Genomic DNA, 19040 nt, shown 5'->3' with positions numbered 1-19040 from the left:
CTTTAAATTTGTAGTGCCTAAAAAAGTGTCTGAAAAAATAACTATGGAAAAATAACTATGGATATTAATATTAATACAACTTATTAATACAACTTTGGATGTATTAATAAATACATTCATGCTATCACAGATGACATTATTTCCTTCTTTTTACATTTAAATACTGATTTTCTGTATGTAGATATCACATATTCTTTATGCTTTCATCTAGTAGTAGACATTTGACTTGTTTCTGTATCCTGTCTGTTGTGAATAATGGTGTAGTGGACATGGGAGTTGGAGATGTCTTTGAGATCCTGTTTTTATTTCCTTTGACTGTATAGGTAGAAGTGGATTTTCTGGATCATTAGGTATTTATGATTCTAATTTTCTGAGACATCTCCATGCTGCTTTTAATATCAGCTGGACCATTTTACATTCCTACTAATACTGTACAAGGATTTTGGTTTCTCCACATCCTGGCCAACATTTCTTATCTTTTTGATAATAGCCACCTTAACACATGTAGGGTGATATTGTAGTTTTGATTTGCATTTACCTGATGATTAGTAATTTTGAGCATCTTCTTATGAAACCTCCAACAAAGATAAATTCAGGACCAGGTGGCTTCATTGGTGAGTTCTATCAGATATCTAACAAAAATTAATGCTGATCTTAAACTCTTCCAAAAAGTGATGAGGAGGGAACACTTCCAAACTCACTTTATCAGGCCAGCATTACTCTAACACCAAAGCCAGACAAAGACAATATAAGACAAAATTATAGGCAAATATCTCTGATAAATATAGATGTCAAAAATACTCAACAAAATACTAGCAAACAGAATGTAACAATACATTAAAAGGATCATACACCATAATTAAGGGGATTTTTATCTTAAATAGAAGTATGGTTCACTGTATGAAATCAATTACTGTGAAATACCATATTAACAATTTAAGAATAAAAATTGTCATTTCAGTAGCTACATAAAAACATTTAATAGAATTAAAACAATTTTATAATAAAAATGCTCATCAAATTGGATACAAAAGGAAAATACCTCAATATAATAAAGGCTGTATATGACAAGTATGATAGATCATACTCAACTATGAAAAGCTAAAAGCTTCTGCAAAGGAAACGATCAATAGAATATAAGTACTAAATAGAATATAAGTACAACCTGTGGAATGGGAGAAACTATTTGCCAACCACATAGCTGTAAGGAGTTAATATTCAAAATATATAAGAAACTTCTACATCTCAATAGCAACAAAACAGTCTGATTTAAAAATGGACCAAAACATGGACAAAGGAATTGAATAGACATTTTTGCAAAGTTTACACTGACTTGTGGAATATTTAAGAACTTGCCTGGATCAATAGACTTAACAGCAAACATATAGCAGGAGGAGACATGAAAAGTGCATGTACTTTGGGCCTTGCCCTCTTCCTGCTCTTGGGAATATTGTAACTGCCCTCATAGGAATGAGCCTAGACAAGCTTGAATATGTAGACCCATCTAGTCTGTCAACTCAGATGAAGGCCAGGAGCAACTAATGGCACTAACAGACAGTGAGAGAGTCCATATGAAATCAGTCAGCCTCCAGCTGACCATTAGCTTGGGTCTGACAATTGTTTATATATATATATATATATATATATACACACACACAAATATATGCACACACTATATAAACATGACATGTAATTATACTATATAGTATGCATATAACATATATAATAATTATAATTATAGTACTTAGCATAATGCCTATAATCTGGTGGCTCATGCCATTTTAGTCATTGCTACTGCTACTTTTACTTTTGTATCTTTGTGTAATAATTTATGTGGTGTTTTTCTTTAAATAAGAAACTTATAAAGAGGGAAAGGATTTCCTGAGAATGATATAGTTTCCATTTTGATTTTAGTTATTATAAGTCCTATATAATGTATATTATGACATCTATATTTTATGCATTTTATATATGTTGAATATTTGAATATTTATATACACAACTATTTAAGTGGACATTTTTATATGTTCCTCCATTTGCCTCACAAAATAACTCTCTTTTATTAAGATATAATTGACATGTAACATTATGTTACTTTCAGTTGTACAGCATCATGTTTTGATGTTTGTGCATATTGCAAAATGATTACCACAAGAAGTCTAGTTATTAATAACATCTGTCACCATACATAGTTAGAAAAAAATTGGTATGTGTGATGAGAACTTTTAAGATCTACTCTCTGAAGAACTGTTGCCCTCTATAGCTAAGAGACTATTTTCTATGCTGCTTGGGTCTTCTAGGTACTTGGCATTGTTGTAATTAAAACAAATGCTCCTTTTCAAACTATTTGATTGCAATCTCCAGTAATAGCCTGCTCCTAACCCCCAGTAATATTAGTATATTTAATAGAGAAGTCACTTTTAAATCTCCATTTCTTACTGAACTCTAAAATGCTCATTATCAGCAGTATAATCTGAATTGTCTGACAGCTCCTTATCTTAATTTGAAAGAGAGAGAGTGGTTTTCTTTAATTAGCACTAAATTAATTAGAGGTCAAAAGAAAAAATATATATATTAATTGAATTATATCTTTGCCAGTAATGAATTTGTCACAGTAGCTTGGGATACATCCAAGCTCTCCATTCCAAGGCAAGGTCAATGTAATTTCTACAGAAGTTAAAATTTAGTTGAATTTAAAAAGATCAAGGGGATTTTTCATTCCACAAAGAGTGGAGTCAGTATATTTTAGGCAAAAAATGTCTATACAAAAGCTGATCAAATAGAAAAAATTTGACTTACTGGTGATTATCATTTGTTAATACATTTACTATGTTTTAGTATATGTATTTTTTCTCTTTAGTTTTTCAATGTTTAAAAAAGAATTTTTGACATATAGTTGATTTAAAATGTGTTGATTTCTGCTGTACAGCAAAGTGATTCAGTTATACATACATATATATATGTATGTGTGTGTGTGTGTATATATATATATACATAAACACACATTTTTATTTTGGTTTATCACAGTACATTGAACATAGTTCCCTGTGTAACACAGTAGGACCTTGTTGTCTATTCATTCCATATATCCTATCTTGAATCTGCTGATCCCAAACTCCAAATCCTTCTCTCCCCTACACTCCCTCCCAGTTGGCAACCATACAAGTCTCTCTCCTATGTTTGTGAGTCTGTTTCTGTTTTATAGATAAGTTCATTTTAGATTCCACTTGTAAGTGATACCATTTGGCATTTGTCTTTCTCTTTCTGACTTACTTCACTTAGTTTGATAATCTCTAGGTCCATCCATGTTGCTGCAAATGGAATTATTCTATTCTTGTTCATGGCTGAGTAGTATTCTGTCATATATATGTACTACTTCTTCTTCTTTTGTTTAATTGGATGATAGTTGCTTTACAGTGTTGTGTAGAAGGTAAAGTCAACAAATGAAGGGTGGCTGGGAGGCATGGAAACTTGGCTTTTATATATATATATATATATATATATATATACACTTTCAGTAGTCTCTATATAACTACAGTCCACACAAACATATTAGCACAGTTGTCCTGAAGAGAAATCTGAATTCTGATCATATAGGATATAGTGTATTTTGGGGTAAAATGACTAAATATTTCTACAATACTCATGTCTTTTTGGAAGAGGTTGGGTTAAGAGTTTGTTCGATCTTGAGCAAGGAAGTTCAGCTGTCCTACCTGGAGCTTGTGCACTGAAGCATTTTGGAGCAAAGAAACATGTGAGAAGTTACAAGCTTCTGGGACACCACAAAGCAGATCATTTAATTTGTCCTATTTAGAACTCAATTATAGAATCACAGCTGTATTTGTTTTGAGAGTGGGGGGGGGGGAGGCTCAGTATTTCCAATGCTGAGTGTAGAATTTTATGTTCCAGTATTCAAGCATTATTACTTAAAGTAGCCTCTACAAACTTCCAAAAAGTACTAAATAAAGTGAACTTAGGTTGATTTTACTTGGACAGCTAGAACCAAGAGATATTATTTCTCAGCTTCCTGAGCCATTTTAGTCTTGCAGAGCCCATGCTGTCTGTGGTGAATTATTAGAAGTCATACCATGCTCAGTTTCAAAGAAAAATGTTCATTTCACCCGACCTCAGTACCATTGCTTTGTTTGGATTTTATAGCATCTAACAGATTTTGTTGCCTGTAAATTTATATTGCTGTACAACTGGCTGAAAAGTACTGAGAAAAGAGTATATGAGATGGTCTAAAGCAACTCTGAATGATGCAAAGCTCAGTCAAAGGACACTTGAGGCCATGCTCATTTACTGCTATCTTAGTCTGAGTTATTTAAAACTTGCATTCACAGATCCTGTAATAGTGGTACATCTTATACATGCACACATGCAAAAAAAAAAATTAGGATTAGTTTCTTCTCGTAACACTTATAGGAGTGGTTAATATTTTTGAAGTATATATATTGAAATCACAGTATAAATGATGTATAATATTGAAATATTATAGAGATACATGGATAGTTGGAAAGAGGAATGACTAAATTTACCCAGAAAAACCAGTCTGTATTTCAGTAAAAGGTGCACACTAATTACACACCACACCACTGTTATGTGATAATATTAGGGATACTTTTCAAATAGGCACAATTCATTCTTTTCTTTGACTAAATGACTTATGTATGTAAAGCTATTTCATGCTGTGTACTGTGAGAAGTGCAGGTGACTCTTTAGTGAATGGAACATGAGCCCCATCTTTGCACTGTTTGTGGGTCAGTAAAAAAATGAAAGGAAGCTATATTTCATATGCACCAAATTTGATCAGTTGTCAGTGATGTCTACAGTGACAGCAGTAATCCCATTCCTGGTCTAGGAAATTTTAATAAAAAAGAAAAGTAAAGAGGAAAAGAAAGAGGAGGAGGGGAGAAAAGGAAAAGAGGAAGAATAAAAGAAAGATGCTATGTTTAAATTGTAGGTAAACAAATCGCTGATAATTCGATGATCCTCAGCTTCTCTGTATCTGTAAAGAAAAAACGTCTACCTGAGATAGGTAAACCTCTGTCTATCTCACTTGATTATAGAAATTTAATAAAATATATGAAATGTTTAAGCTAAAATGTCTCTACTTCATTTAGGTAGTATTATGATATTGGTTTCCCTGGTGGCTCAGTGGTAAAGAAGCCACCTGCAATGCAGGTGATTCAATTTGGATCCCTGGGTCTGGAAGATCCCCTGGAGAAGGAAATGGCTAACCCACTCCAGTGTCCTTGCCTGGAAAATCCCATGGACTGAAGAACCTAGCAGGCTACAGTCCATGGGGTCACAAAAGATTCAGACACAATTTAGCGACTAGACAGCAACAATGATACTTTATATGTGAACAGAGAGGCACATTGGATGGGCTGAATGCATTAATTCTGTGTTTGATGGAAAATTTGTTATTTCTTTTTGTACTGAGTGATAGTTTGTGTTTCCCCTAGTTTAGACTTTCACAAAGGACCAGTTTCCATATCTTATAGCCCCTGGGAGAATAAAGGTGCATGGAAACAAAATGAGGCACAGTAAAGTTTTTAAACGATCTGTTTTTCCAATTAGAAAAGCAAAGCCTAATATTTTATGCAGTGCCATGGTTTGAATATGTGAGACCATTTTAGATGCTTGAGGCATTTATTCAACACATTATTCTTTTATGTATTAAATATAAAATATATATTGCAAACCTACTGTGTTGGTAGGTAGGCAAAACTCAAAATACATTTAAGAAAATATCTCTTTATCTTTTACAAACCAACCCAGATTTTTATGTCAGTTAACCAAGGTCCAACTGTGACATATTAGTATTAGGTTGTGATCTCAGATTAATGTGCAGACAAAATTGATTTGAACTATCGTAGCATGGCAGTGTATTAGGCTCAATCTCTGGCAGGTTACTCCTTCTCTGTAAGACTCAGACTCTTCCACAGGGAGAATAAATGTAAATGTCAAAGGGGAATAATAATAATATATATCTTATAAGAGTTGTTGTCAGCTTAAACAAGGTAATAGATGTAAAGTGCTTTACACAGCATTTGACATACACTAAGTATTTGATAAATGGTAGTTATTATTTTTATATTATGTCAAGTACATATTTAATCATTTCTTCTACTTCATAAAAAGGAGCACTCTTCTAAAAGAGAGAATAATAAAGGAAGACAAGGAAATTTCAGGATAATACAAAATGTTACAAATACTTTACCTAGTTTCTTTTTATGTTTCAGTCAACTATGAAAACTTGGAAAATTAACCCTATTTTGCTTCTTCTGGCTTCCCTAGTGCCTCAGATGGTAAAGAATCTGCCTGCAATTCAGGAGACCCAGGTTCAATTCCTGGGTTGGGAAGATCCCTGAAGAAGGGAATTTCAACCCATTCTAGTATTCTTGCCTGGAGAATTCCATGGACAGAGAAGCCTGGCAAGCTACAGTCCATGGGATCGCAAAGTCAGACGTGACTGAGCGACTAATACTTTCACTTTCTTTTCTGATAATTAGCATCATAAAGTCGACTTTCCAAAGCTGTAGAAAATATTACATTACATAATACAGGGAAGCAGAAATCCTCTTGAGGAAAAAAAAGGGGTGGGGGGAGGCTTTCTTAGGAAAAATGTTTAAATTCTTTGAAGTAGCAGGTGAGATCCTGAGAATGGGAATATAAACTTTTTCCTCCCTTCCCAAATTGTTTCTGTCAGAAAAAGAGAAACTTTGTTTATTCCTTGAGAAACATTTCTATTTAATTCTGAAAGGAAATAAGAATAAAGGGGGGATATGGAGGACACAGAACTGATGGACAGAAGAAAGGAACCAGATGTAAATATAGTAAAATAGCTATATCATTAGATAATGCTACTGCCTATGTTTTGCTGTTGCTGTTAATAAGATTTATAGTTTCCTCAGCTCCTCCCATTTTAGTGCCAATGACTCTGCACAATCATTTAAAAATTTAGAACTCTAAATATATCATGTTACAACATTGTGATATCATTTGATGAAAAACAAATCTAAAAATTTTGAAACACATAGCTTGATTAATGTATTCAATCAAGTCTAGTTTACCTAATGACAAAATAGTACCTTGAAAAGGGACATTTAATCAATTCTTGTTTTGCATTATATCGTCAAATCAATTTTTCCTTCCTAGGGCAAGAATTCCCAAATAGAAATATTAATTTTAAAATAGTTCTGTGTCCTTGAAAAAATCCTTATTGCTCTTATTAATATTAAATGAACATTATCAAGTCACCGAAATAAAACACTTGCAGAGGACTTAGGATATTAACTTGTTTGAATTTTCCCATCATCTCAAAACAGACTGGTAGAGCTGACCCACCCATCTGCCCAAACATCTTCATGTATGGTTTAAAATTGCCTACACAAAAGACCATCTCAGAGATAAAACCTTCCTCTTAAAACTATAACTTGTGACATTCTACACCTGAACTAATAATGAAGTAAACAATGAAAGAAACTATAATTTGATATATAAACACACAGAACAAAGGATAAGGACACAGTGCTTGGATGATACATACTAAAAGGACTAATTTTCATAAGGGCAAGTTTTCATGATAAAATATTGTTTTATATTAAATAGTTCTGCTAGCAATACTGTTCAGAGAAGGCAATGGCAACCCACTCCAGTACTCTTGCCTGGAAAATCCCATGGATGGAGGAGCCTGGTGGGCTGTGGTCCATGGGGTCACTAAGAATTGTACTCAACTGAGCGACTTCACTTTCACTTTCATGCATTGGAGAAGGAAATGGCAACCCACTCCAGTGTCCTTGCCTGGAGAATCCCAGGGATGGCGGTGCCTGGTGGGCTGCCATCTATGGGGTTGCACAGAGTTGGACACGACTGAAGCGACTTAGCAGCAGCAGCAGCAGCAATACTGTTGGTGTTGTTTAAAATTAAGTTTAGAACATTGAAGAAAGCAAATCAGAAATTATATTACCATTAAGAATCAAGATTTTCCTTATATTAGAAATTAAGGTAAACTGTAACATCAATGAAATAAAGAAGGATTGCTGTCATGATCATGTTATGACAAGATTGAAAACACTGTCATTCACTCATGAATTTTTAAATCCTTTTTTTAATTGAAGTATAGTTGATTTACAATAATGTTTCAGGTGTACAGCAGAGATTTAGTTATACACACATATGTATAAGCATGTTCATTTGCATCATTTTTTTGGATTCCACATATAAGTGATATTATATGATATTTGTCCTTCTCTGACCTACAGTTTCTAGATCCATCCATGTTGCTGCAACTATTGTTATTTCATTCTTCTTTATGACTGAGTATTATTCCATCATATGTATATATACTACATCTTCTGTATCCATTGTTCTGTCAATGCACAATTAGGTATCTTCCATATCTTGGCTACTGTCAACAGTGCTGCAGTGAATATTGGAGTGCTGCATCTTTTCAAATTATGGTTTTCACCAGATATATTGATAGTAGTGGGATTACATTATCATGTGGTAACTCTATGTTTAATTTTTTAAGGACTCTCCATGCTATTCTCCATAGTAGCTGCACCAATTTACATTTCTACAACAATATAGGTGGATTCTCTCTTATTTACACCATCTCCAGAAATTACTTTCTGTAGACTTTTAATAATGGCTATTCTGACCAGTGTAAGGTGATACCTCATTATAGTTTTGATTTCTATTTCTCTAATACTTAGCAACATTGAGCATCTTTTCACATGCCTCTTGTCCATGTCTTCCTCAGAGAAATGTCTGTTTAAATCTTCTGCCTATTTTTGATTTGTTTGTTTTTTTTATATTGATCTGTATGAGCTGTTTGTATATTTTGGAGATTAATACATTGTTTGTAGCATCATTTACAGATGTTTTCTCATCCAATATTATAGGTTGTATTTTCATTTCATTGATTTCCTTTGCTGTGCTAAAACTTTGAAGTTTAATTAGTCTCATTTGTTTATTTTAGCTTTTATTTTCATTATGCTAAGAGACAAATCGAAAAAATACTGCTGTAATTTATGTCAAAGTGTGTTCTGCCTATGTTTTCCTCTAACAGTGTTATAGTACCAGGCCTTACATTTAGGTCTTTAATTCATTTTGAGTTTATGTTTAATTCATTTTTGTGTATGGTATTAGAGAATATTGAAATTTTGCTCTTATAAATGAAGATGTCCAGTTTTCCCAGTATCACTTATTGAAGAGATTGTCTTTTCTCCATTGTATATTCTTGTTTTTTTGTCATGGACTAATTGACCATAGCTCATGGGTTTATTTCTGGGCATATCCTGGGTTTATCCTGCTCCATTGATATGCATTTATGTTTTTGTGCAAGTACCATACTGTTTTGATTACTGTAGCTTTGTAATATCATCTAAAATTAGGGGGCCTGCTTTCTGTGAACAATGCCAATAGTAATTTGATAGGGATTGCACTGAATCTGTAAATTGACTTGAGTGTGCACGTGTGCTCAGTTACTCAGTCATGTCCGACTCTTTGCAACCCTATGGATGGTAGCCTGCCAGGCTCCTTTGTCCATGGGATGTCCCAGGTGAGAATATTGGGATGGGTTTCTATTTCCTCCTCTCAGTAGATCTTCCTGACCCAGGGATTGAACCTGCATCATCAGGCTGCATTGTCTTTACCACTGAGCCATCTAGAACTTGGGTAGTATAGTCATTTTGATAATACTGATTCTTCCAAGCCAAGAACACTTCACTAATGATTTTAAAATAATGTCTCTTTCTAGCTCTGTATAGTAAGATCACTAGTTAAGATATCATCATACCAGAGTAAACCTGATACAATGTCTTTTTTGCCCAAATTATTATTTGCAACTGAAAGAGACTATGACTTCCTCTTTGAGGTAATGGTTGATTTCATGTTTGGAGCAGGGAAGATGCAGGTAATGATAGCATTTTAGCAGAAAGCATTTTAATGCAGTTGTGTTAAGAAAGACAGGAACCAGGTTGAAAGGGCTCATACTAGTCAGATTGTAATAGTTATAAAAATAAGAATAATGACTGCAATAGATAGCTACATACTGAATTAATAAACTGACATAAGTCCATAATGATACCACAGATATAAAAAATGCCTCCAATATTTACTGCTGATATTTTTAATTTAAATCTTCAGGTTTAACTTTTGGTTTAGTATATGTTAAGAACTGACTTGTTATCTGGTATTGCAGTTGTAAGGTAAGACAACCATAGCTCTTACACCAGGTATCTTTGATAGGCAGCATCTTAAAAGGATGTAGAAAAAGTCACTGTTTTGTGAGTTTGATGTCCCAGAGTTCTCCCCTCTCCTTCTAAGAAGCTCCCAAAGCACCTTCTATTAAAGTTTCACTGAGGCTTATTTTAATGTTAAGATTTAAGTATTCCATTTGAAGGTCAATGCCAATGAAACAAAATTGTTAAAAAATAAACCAGAACTTCTTGAGAATCTCACCTAGTGTGCTGTTGGGCTAGATGTGTATAGTTGGGTAGAAGGTGTCTTTAGGCCTTGTTCATGAGCAAATGACTATCTATTCAATGTTTGTAGTGAATCCGTAAGTATTAATTTCCCCCTATTTCATCAATGTAAAATAAATTTTAATATTCACAATCATTCTTCACAAAACCTCTGTTGATAACTAGTGATCCATATATTTATGCTGCCTATGAGAAGATTTTCCCCAAAAGAGCCTAATACTTATGAATGACCAAATTACCTTGCCTTTTTTTCCCCTATAATAGAAACCTAGACAATTCTAGTAAGCCTGCATTCAAATGTTGCTAGATTTAATATCTAGACTTATTTTCAAGTGTCCTTGCCATGCTGCATGAGATCCCTAGGCAACTAGTAGCTGGTAGGCAAGCTTCATTTTTAGCAAGTCCACACTCCCATTCACGGCTTTGGTGTTGGAGTTCCCATAGAACTCAGAATCTCCCCATGACTCTAGCATCATCATCTCTTGTGATTTAGTTCAGAAAACCATGAGGGAGCAGCCTGGTGGCTTGGCAGGTAAGGCCGTCTCCAGCCCTGTGTTGTGTGGCAACTGCCAGGCACCAGGTTTCCAGAGGTGATGGGGTGGTCAGAACTTTTCTCTCCCCTTTCCAGCCTGCCCACCTCAGCCTACAGATCAGGGAGACTGCAGCAAGTAAAAGCAGTTGGGTTCTTTTATATAAAAACATCAAAACACCAAACAGGAAGTTGAGAGAACCCCATTCTTTCCTATTTAAGCCACAATCAAGCCTATTGACACTCCCTAACTATGTGCCTGGCACCAAGTAGAAAGTAAGCTACAAGTGGTCAGCAAAATACAAAAACCCAAAAGACAGAATACAACCAGGCCCATTCTTCTGGGCATATGATGCAATAAAATCTCTTCTTGAGTATTACAAATAGGTGCTAAGTTACATTGTTTTCTGGCAAACATGAGATAATATGTTGCCACCAAAGCTGGTAGCTTGAAACAGTCATTTTAGTGTCTCTCATGGTTTTGGTGGATCGGGAATACGGTAAGAGTTATGGTTATGGTCAAACACCAGCTACAGATGGGACAGCTAAGAACTGAAGAACTCAGGCTGGCTGGACACCTCTCTGTCTCTCTCTTCATGTTGTATCTGGATTTCTCCATGAGGGCTCTTAGTTGGGCTAGTTTGAGCCTCCTCACAACATGACAAGCTCAAAGCAGAAGGGTTCTTACACTTTAAATACAATACTTGACATGATTTTCATTCTGAACATCAGAGAGTAATACTTTGGCAGGCATTCTTTAGTCTATATATAAAAATCTAAGCTTCAGTTTAAAAATCTTGAATTAGAGTTTTGTATGTTTGTCTGCTACTATAACACAGAAACCCTCAGCTCAGCTCCACCTCTTCTGTTTGTATAAGATTAAAAACTTTATCTAATCTCATTAGGCCTAAATTTCCTGAGTTGTAGTTCAGTTCAGTTCAGTTGCTCAGTTGTGTCTGACTTTTTGTGACCCCATGGATTACAGCAAGCCAGGCCTCCCTGTCCATCACCAACTCCCCAAACTCATATCCATTGAGTCAGTGATGCCATCTAGCCATCTCATTCTCTGTCGTCCCCTTCTCCTCCCACCTTCAATCTTTCCCAGCATCAGGGTCTTATCAGATGAGTCAGCTCTTCGCATCAGGTGGCCAAAGTATAGGAGTTTCCGCTTCAGCATCAGTCCTTCCAATGAACACTCAGGGCTGATCTCTGGATGGACCGGTTGGATCTCCTTGCGGTCCAAGGGACTCTAAAGAGTCTTCTCCAACACAACAGTTCAAAAGCATCAATTCTTCGGTGCTCAGCTTTCTTTATAGTCCAACTCACATCCATACATGACCACTGGAAAAACCATAGCCTTGACTAGACTGACCTTTGTTGGCAATGTAATGTCTCTGCTTTTTAATATGCTGTCTAGGTTGGCCATTACTTTCCTTCCAAGGAGTAAGCATCTTTTAATTTCATGGCTGCAGTCACAATCTGCAGTTATTTTGGAGCCTCTCAAAATAAAGTCTCTCACTGTTTCCACTGTTTCCCCATCTATTTGCCATGAAGTGATGGGACTGGATGCCATGATCTTCGTTTTCTTTGAATGTTGAGTTTTAAGCCAAATTTTTCACTCTCCTCTTTCACCTTCATCAAGAGGCTTTTTAGTTCCTCTTCACTTTCTGCCATAAGGGTGGTGTCATCTGCATATCTGAGGTTACTGATATTTCCCTGGCAATCTTGATTCCAGCTTGTGCTTCATCCAGCCCAGCGATTCCTCATGATGTACTCTGTATGTAAGTTAAATAAGCTGTGTGACAACATACAGCCTTGACGTACTCCTTTCCCAATTTGGAACCAGTCTGTTGTTCCATGCCCAGTCTGTTGTTCCATCCTGAATTGTAAATTACAAATAAAAATAGTATCTTATAGAGCTATTGTGAATGTAATGCATATTACTCTTAAGAATAATATCAAATAACTTGTTTGAATGTACAGGTGAGGAATCCAAGTTTCATGGTACTGTATACATGAAGCTTAGAAAAATTAAATAATTTGCTTTTCACATCTTTTCTTTCTTCGTTATTTGTAAAGCCTCCTCATACAACCACTTTGCCTTCTTGCATTTATTTTTCTTTGGGATGGTTTTTGTCAGTGCCTCCTGTACAATGTTACGAACCTCTGTCCATAGTTCTTCAGGTACTCTGTCTACCAGATCTAATCCCTTGAACCTATTCATCACCTCCACTGTATAATCATAGGGGAATTTATTTAGGTTGTGCCTGATAACCTAGTGATTTTCCCAGGGAACATTCCATGTTCCTATGCAGTATTGTTCTTTATAGCATTGGATTTTACTTTCATCACCAGACACATTCACACTGAGCTTTGTTTCTGCTTTGGCCGAGCTGCTTCATTCTTCCTGGAGCTATTAGTAATTACCTTCTGCTCTTCCCCAATAGCATATAGGACACCTTCCCACTGGGGGAACTCATGGTTCAGTGTCATATCTTTTTGCATTTTCTTACAGTTCATGGAGTTCTCGTGGTTTGCCATCCCCTCCTCCAGTGGACCATGTTTTGTCAGATCTACTATGACCTGTCTATCTTGGGTGACCTTGCATGGCATGGCTCATAGCTTCATTGAATTGCTCAAGACCCTTTGCCACAATAAGGCAGTGATCCATGAAGGAGATTATATGTAGACATATAGATATATAATATATATTATATGTAATATAGATATATAGATATCTATAGATACACATATATAGATATATACATATATAATATATGTTAAATGTAATATAATCTAATAATGTGAGGCCATTTGATATAGTATTTCAATGAACACTAACATTTATGTATTTTCTCTATATATACATTATATATTTATGTATGTATACATATATAACATGTACTATATGTAATATATATGGTGAGAAAAAATATAAACTTTAGTGTTTGTTGTAATACTAGATTAAATGTTATCACCACAAAAATGAAATGATAATTATGTAAAAATTTTTGAGGTGTTAGCTAAAGCTGTGGTGGTCCTCATACTGCAGTATCTAATCAACACGTTGTGAGCCTTAAGCTTACACAGCTCTATGTCAGTTATAACTCACTATAGCTCACTAAAAATAATAGAACTGGAAATTGGAAATAAATTATAAATAGAGGATTTTAGGAATATATCTCAGCACTTTTTAAAAGATGGTCATCTGTATAATACATAATTATTTATAAATATCCTCTTGGTCAAGTCAAATAATGAAAAAAAAATCTGACCATTTCTTTGAGTTTCATCATCTCTATGATGATACTCAATCTCTATCTAAATCAAAACCCCATAGAAGTGAGTCCTGAGAGCAACAACAACAGAAATAATAGCTAACTGTCATTGAACATACTCCATGTCACTTTTTTTTCAGGCATTATTCCAATAGCATTGAATATTTCAAGTCAAGTTTTCCTATAACTCTATGAGGTAAGTCACAATAATCATTCAGCTTTTATAGCTGAGGAAACTGAAACACAGATCTATTAAGTAATATACCAATATCACAAAGCTAATGAGTAAGAAATGTGTTTTAAGTCTAAACTAGTCCACTCTGGTTCCTGCTCTGAACCATTACATAACAAATTACACCTAGATACAACAGAGACATCTTCAAGCAGGAACAAAGAATAGGACTCCGCTTTAGTCTTCCATTCTGTACTTTGAGGTACAAGTTAATGAAAGTATCACTCCTTATAAACTTGGAGATGACTAACATGGTTCCTTGCACCTAACTGTGCCTGAACTGCTTTACAATGTGCTTCATCAGTGTGCACTGTAGAAATCTTGCCTAATCACTGTCTGGGGAGCAATCTTACTGAGTCAGTGCACATGCCTTTCTCTGAAATCTCCCACAGTTTCTATGTAGCTCAAATTAAATAAATCTTAGGTCTCTCTAATGAATGACCATAGTGGTTAGACCATGGTTTTAAGATGACTGTTTTTCTAAATATCAGACAAGTTTGTAAATTTAAGACTCACAATATCATGGTATCAGTATACCTGTGTATAAATGCCTGCTTGATTGCATAATTACTAAAGGGTACATCTAACAGATTTCCAAGTTAATTACATCCACAAAATATCCAGGGTGGGGATGGAAATATATGTGCTTCTGCCTTTAGTGTCCAGCTACCCTGTAATTGCATAAGGACATTAAAATGTTTCTTCTAATGGTAAGTGGTACAGTACACACATGCCTACACAATAATAAATTATTTCAGCAGCTATGAGTGGCCAAAAATAATCATATTGGGACAGATTAACAGGTTTAAGAATGAAAGTACAAAAATTTCCCCAAGAGTTACATGGAATAAAAATAGTCATTAATTATGAAGATTGAGTTTAAATTTAGTTCCCTAGAACAGTATAACTGAAATGTTCCTATATGATCTAATCTTAGCCATTCTTCCCATATTACTTAAAATTCCTCTGTAGAGATAGTAATTTAAATCCACAATATAACGATTAGACAAAACATAGTGATATTTTTCTTTTTTCTCTTGGAGAACAAATCAATTCCCCCATTTTTTTCCTGCAAAGAATATTTGGTTTGCAAAACAATGAAACACTGGATTTTTGAAGCTATAAATTTTCTATAATTTATTTATCTTGAATATGAAAACTTGAGCTAAGAATTTCGTAATTGTCTTTAGGAAAATCAGGTATAATGATAATACTAGTGAGAATTATAGGGACAATACTAAAAGATTTTACAAAGTTTTTTTTTTTTTTAATTTTACTTTGTTTCTACAAAGTCTAAATAAGAATATACCTTACATGATATTTGAACTACCCAGAAGTTAATACCATATGAGTGTTACTAAACGTTGGAATGGATGTCTGAAACAGTTTTCAGAATTTTTCCTTTTTGGAGAATGTTTAAAAAAAAAAGTTAACTGGATCCGGTTAACACTCAATTCAGAGTTTTCCTCTATCCTCCTTTATTTGAGTTCATAGTTTTGTGGCCAGTATAACTTTAACTGATTGACTCTTCCTTCATCCACCACTACTCTTTTCCACTACCTGAGAGAGGTATTCTTAAGTCAAAGAATGTGTTCTTAAACTTTTAAAGCACAGGTTTGTCATAATTAGCTTTAATTGAAAGCATAAGAGAAAATAATTCTGCTTTACTGTCAACTGGTTGGGTATACCATCATAACAATACACTCTAATGAGAACATTATCCAATTAATGCCCAGAACAAACCTGTATGATCATGTCCTCCTGGTAATGAAAGGTTGTTGCTGAATGAAAAGACGTCGGGATTCTTGGCCTCGGGAGGAGAAGAATTCAATCCAGGGCCAGAGAAGAGGCTTGATTGCTCAGAGCTTTTGTGTAATAAAGTTTTATTAAAGTATAAAGGAGATAGAGAAAGCTTCTGACATAGGCATCAGAAGGGGGCAGAAAGAGTACCCCCCTGCTAGTGTTCAGCTGGATGTTATATAGTCGCTAGCAGTCTGTTCGGAGAAGGCAATGGCACCCCACTCCAGTACTCTTGCCTGGAGAATCCCATGGACAGAGGAGCCTGGTAGGCTGCAGTCCATGGGATCGCTAGGAGTCGGACATGACTGAGCGACTTCACTTTCACTTTCCACTTCCATGCATCGGAGAAGGAAATGGCAACCCACTCCAGTGTTCTTGCCTGGAGAATCCCAGGGACGGGGGAGCCTGGTGGGCTGCCATCTATGGGATCACACAGAGTCGGACACGACTGACGCAACTTAGCAGCAGCAGCAGCAGCAGCAGTCTGTTAATGAAAGAAAGCAATGTCTAAAACTCAGAATGGCACCAGGCCCCTCACCCATAAAATGCATTTTGGGATAATCTTGGCAGCAGATGATCCATCCTGGGCCATAAAACATTTGACTTGAATCTTGTAGAAGGGCAGATTACCATACAAATAGTTTTGTTTACATAGATTAGGGGGACAATGTCTGAGTATAACATACTGGTTTGTCAAGTAGGTTCTGAGCCATTAGGCAGAACTGACTTGAAGACAGAGTTTGGGGTAAATGCATAGTACATTAACATAGCTTAAGATAAACATTTCCATAAGAAAAATGCATTTGCTAATTCAAGGTTTGAGAATAGTTAACTTCAGGTGAAACCAGGTGTCATTATAGCAACACAGTATTTTAAGAGAAACTTTTTAAATTTGTATAGAGAAGAAAAGAAATATCGTTAGTTTGTTTCCTCTTGCCACTTAAGAGAGTTAAAAATGTCTGACACTTGTAGCCTATTTTCTCCATTTGGAGACCCCTGGTCTTCCTGCCTGTTACCCTCTCAGGAATACCTTAGTTTTGTCCAAACAGAGGGGTCCAGCCTCTTTGTTTGGTCCCTGTGAGGTAATCTCTAACCCTTGAGAAAAGTCATTGTCTATCTGGGAGCCTTGATTCCACCAGATGTAACAATGTGAAATAGGTGGAGTGAATGTATTAGTTCACATGGTATCAGCTCTGATTACAGAGGGGTTAGAGACTGAAGTCTAGAGAAGGCAATGGCAACCCACTCCAGTACTCTTGCCTGGAAAAATCTCATGGGTGGAGGAGCCTGGTAGGCTGCCATCTATGGGGTTGCACAGAGTCGGATACGACTGAAGCGACTTAGCAGCAGCAGCAGCAGCAGAGACTGAAGTCAGCCAGCCAGCTGGGTTTACATGATTGAGCCCCAGTAAGGACTCTGGACAACAAGACTCAGGATAACTTCCCTGCTTGCAAATCCTCCATGCACGTTGTTACAAACCAATGCCGGGGATGTAGTGCTGCTTATGGCTTCATGGTGAGAGGGAAACAGGAGACACAATGAAACTTTCCTAGACTCTGTCCCATACATCCTTCTTGTGGCTGATTTTAATCGGTTTCCTTTCCTTTCAGTAAACTGTAACTACAAGAAGAATGGCTTTCAGTGAGTTCTGTGAGTCCTTATAGCAAACTATTGATCCTGAGGTTTTAGGAGATCCTTGAACTTGCAACTGGTGTCCAAAATGAGGGTGATCTTGTGGTCTATTCTTTTTCAAACTCTGCAGCCTCCTACTCACAGAGGATTGAAAATACTAACAAATACAATTTCTTACTATGCTATGCAATTTTACGGTGAAATCCCTTTTATGAGGTGACCATGAAAATTCTCTAAATATCTGTGACAGTGAATACATAAACCTCTTGGTGCCCAGTTGTCAGGATTTGTTGTATCAATTACATACAAGACTTGCTTTGGAAATATAGCTGCTCAGCAGCTGGGGATGCTAGTAACCACAGTGGTGCCATGTTCTGTAATGGAAAGTATGTACCCCTCCATAGGAGAACATAACCTTTGCTCACTATCTTCAGGATGCTGTATTTTCCTTCTTCGTCTATCTCCTAAAAACATTTCCCAAATTATTGCTCTCTTTTTTCCCCATTATTTATCAATATTTATCACATCCTGGAAATGTTTTATGGTATTCTCTCAGGGCTGTGTTTTTATTTTAAAATATTAGCTTTCTGTACCTATGACTACTCTTAAAGTCCCTAAAAGTCTGGTCTATTTGTCTCTCTAACACCCTGTATTGAAAAGAGAGGTTTTCCTATCAAAGCAGGCAGAAGTCTCCTTAGGAATATTGCATTTTTGAATTAATTCATTAGTTTAACATGTGTTAGACATGGCTTCCTTTTCCAGATTAGCCTCTGTAATACTATATTGAAAAATAAGAGAACTTGCTTAACCTTTCCATTATTAATGACCATTAATACATTAGGCCTCACTCATCTGTATGGCAAGAAACAAACCAACAGCAAGCCTCTTAGAACTACTCCAACCAAGGAAGTATCATTTGATCAAAACTTAACTCTTAAACATTGTGATATTGTATATCTACCTGATTAAAAAAAAAAAAAAAAAGATGTGGTATATTAGTCAGTCTTATATATATATATATATATATATATATATAAGCTAGTCTTATAGTACTTTCTGGGGGGTGCTCTTTA

This window comes from Bos indicus x Bos taurus, chromosome 5 (assembly GCF_003369695.1).
Source record: "Bos indicus x Bos taurus breed Angus x Brahman F1 hybrid chromosome 5, Bos_hybrid_MaternalHap_v2.0, whole genome shotgun sequence".
Classification (NCBI taxonomy): Eukaryota; Metazoa; Chordata; class Mammalia; order Artiodactyla; family Bovidae; genus Bos; species Bos indicus x Bos taurus.
The sequence above is the reverse complement of the archived record's forward strand: the minus strand, read 5'-3'. Positions refer to the sequence as shown.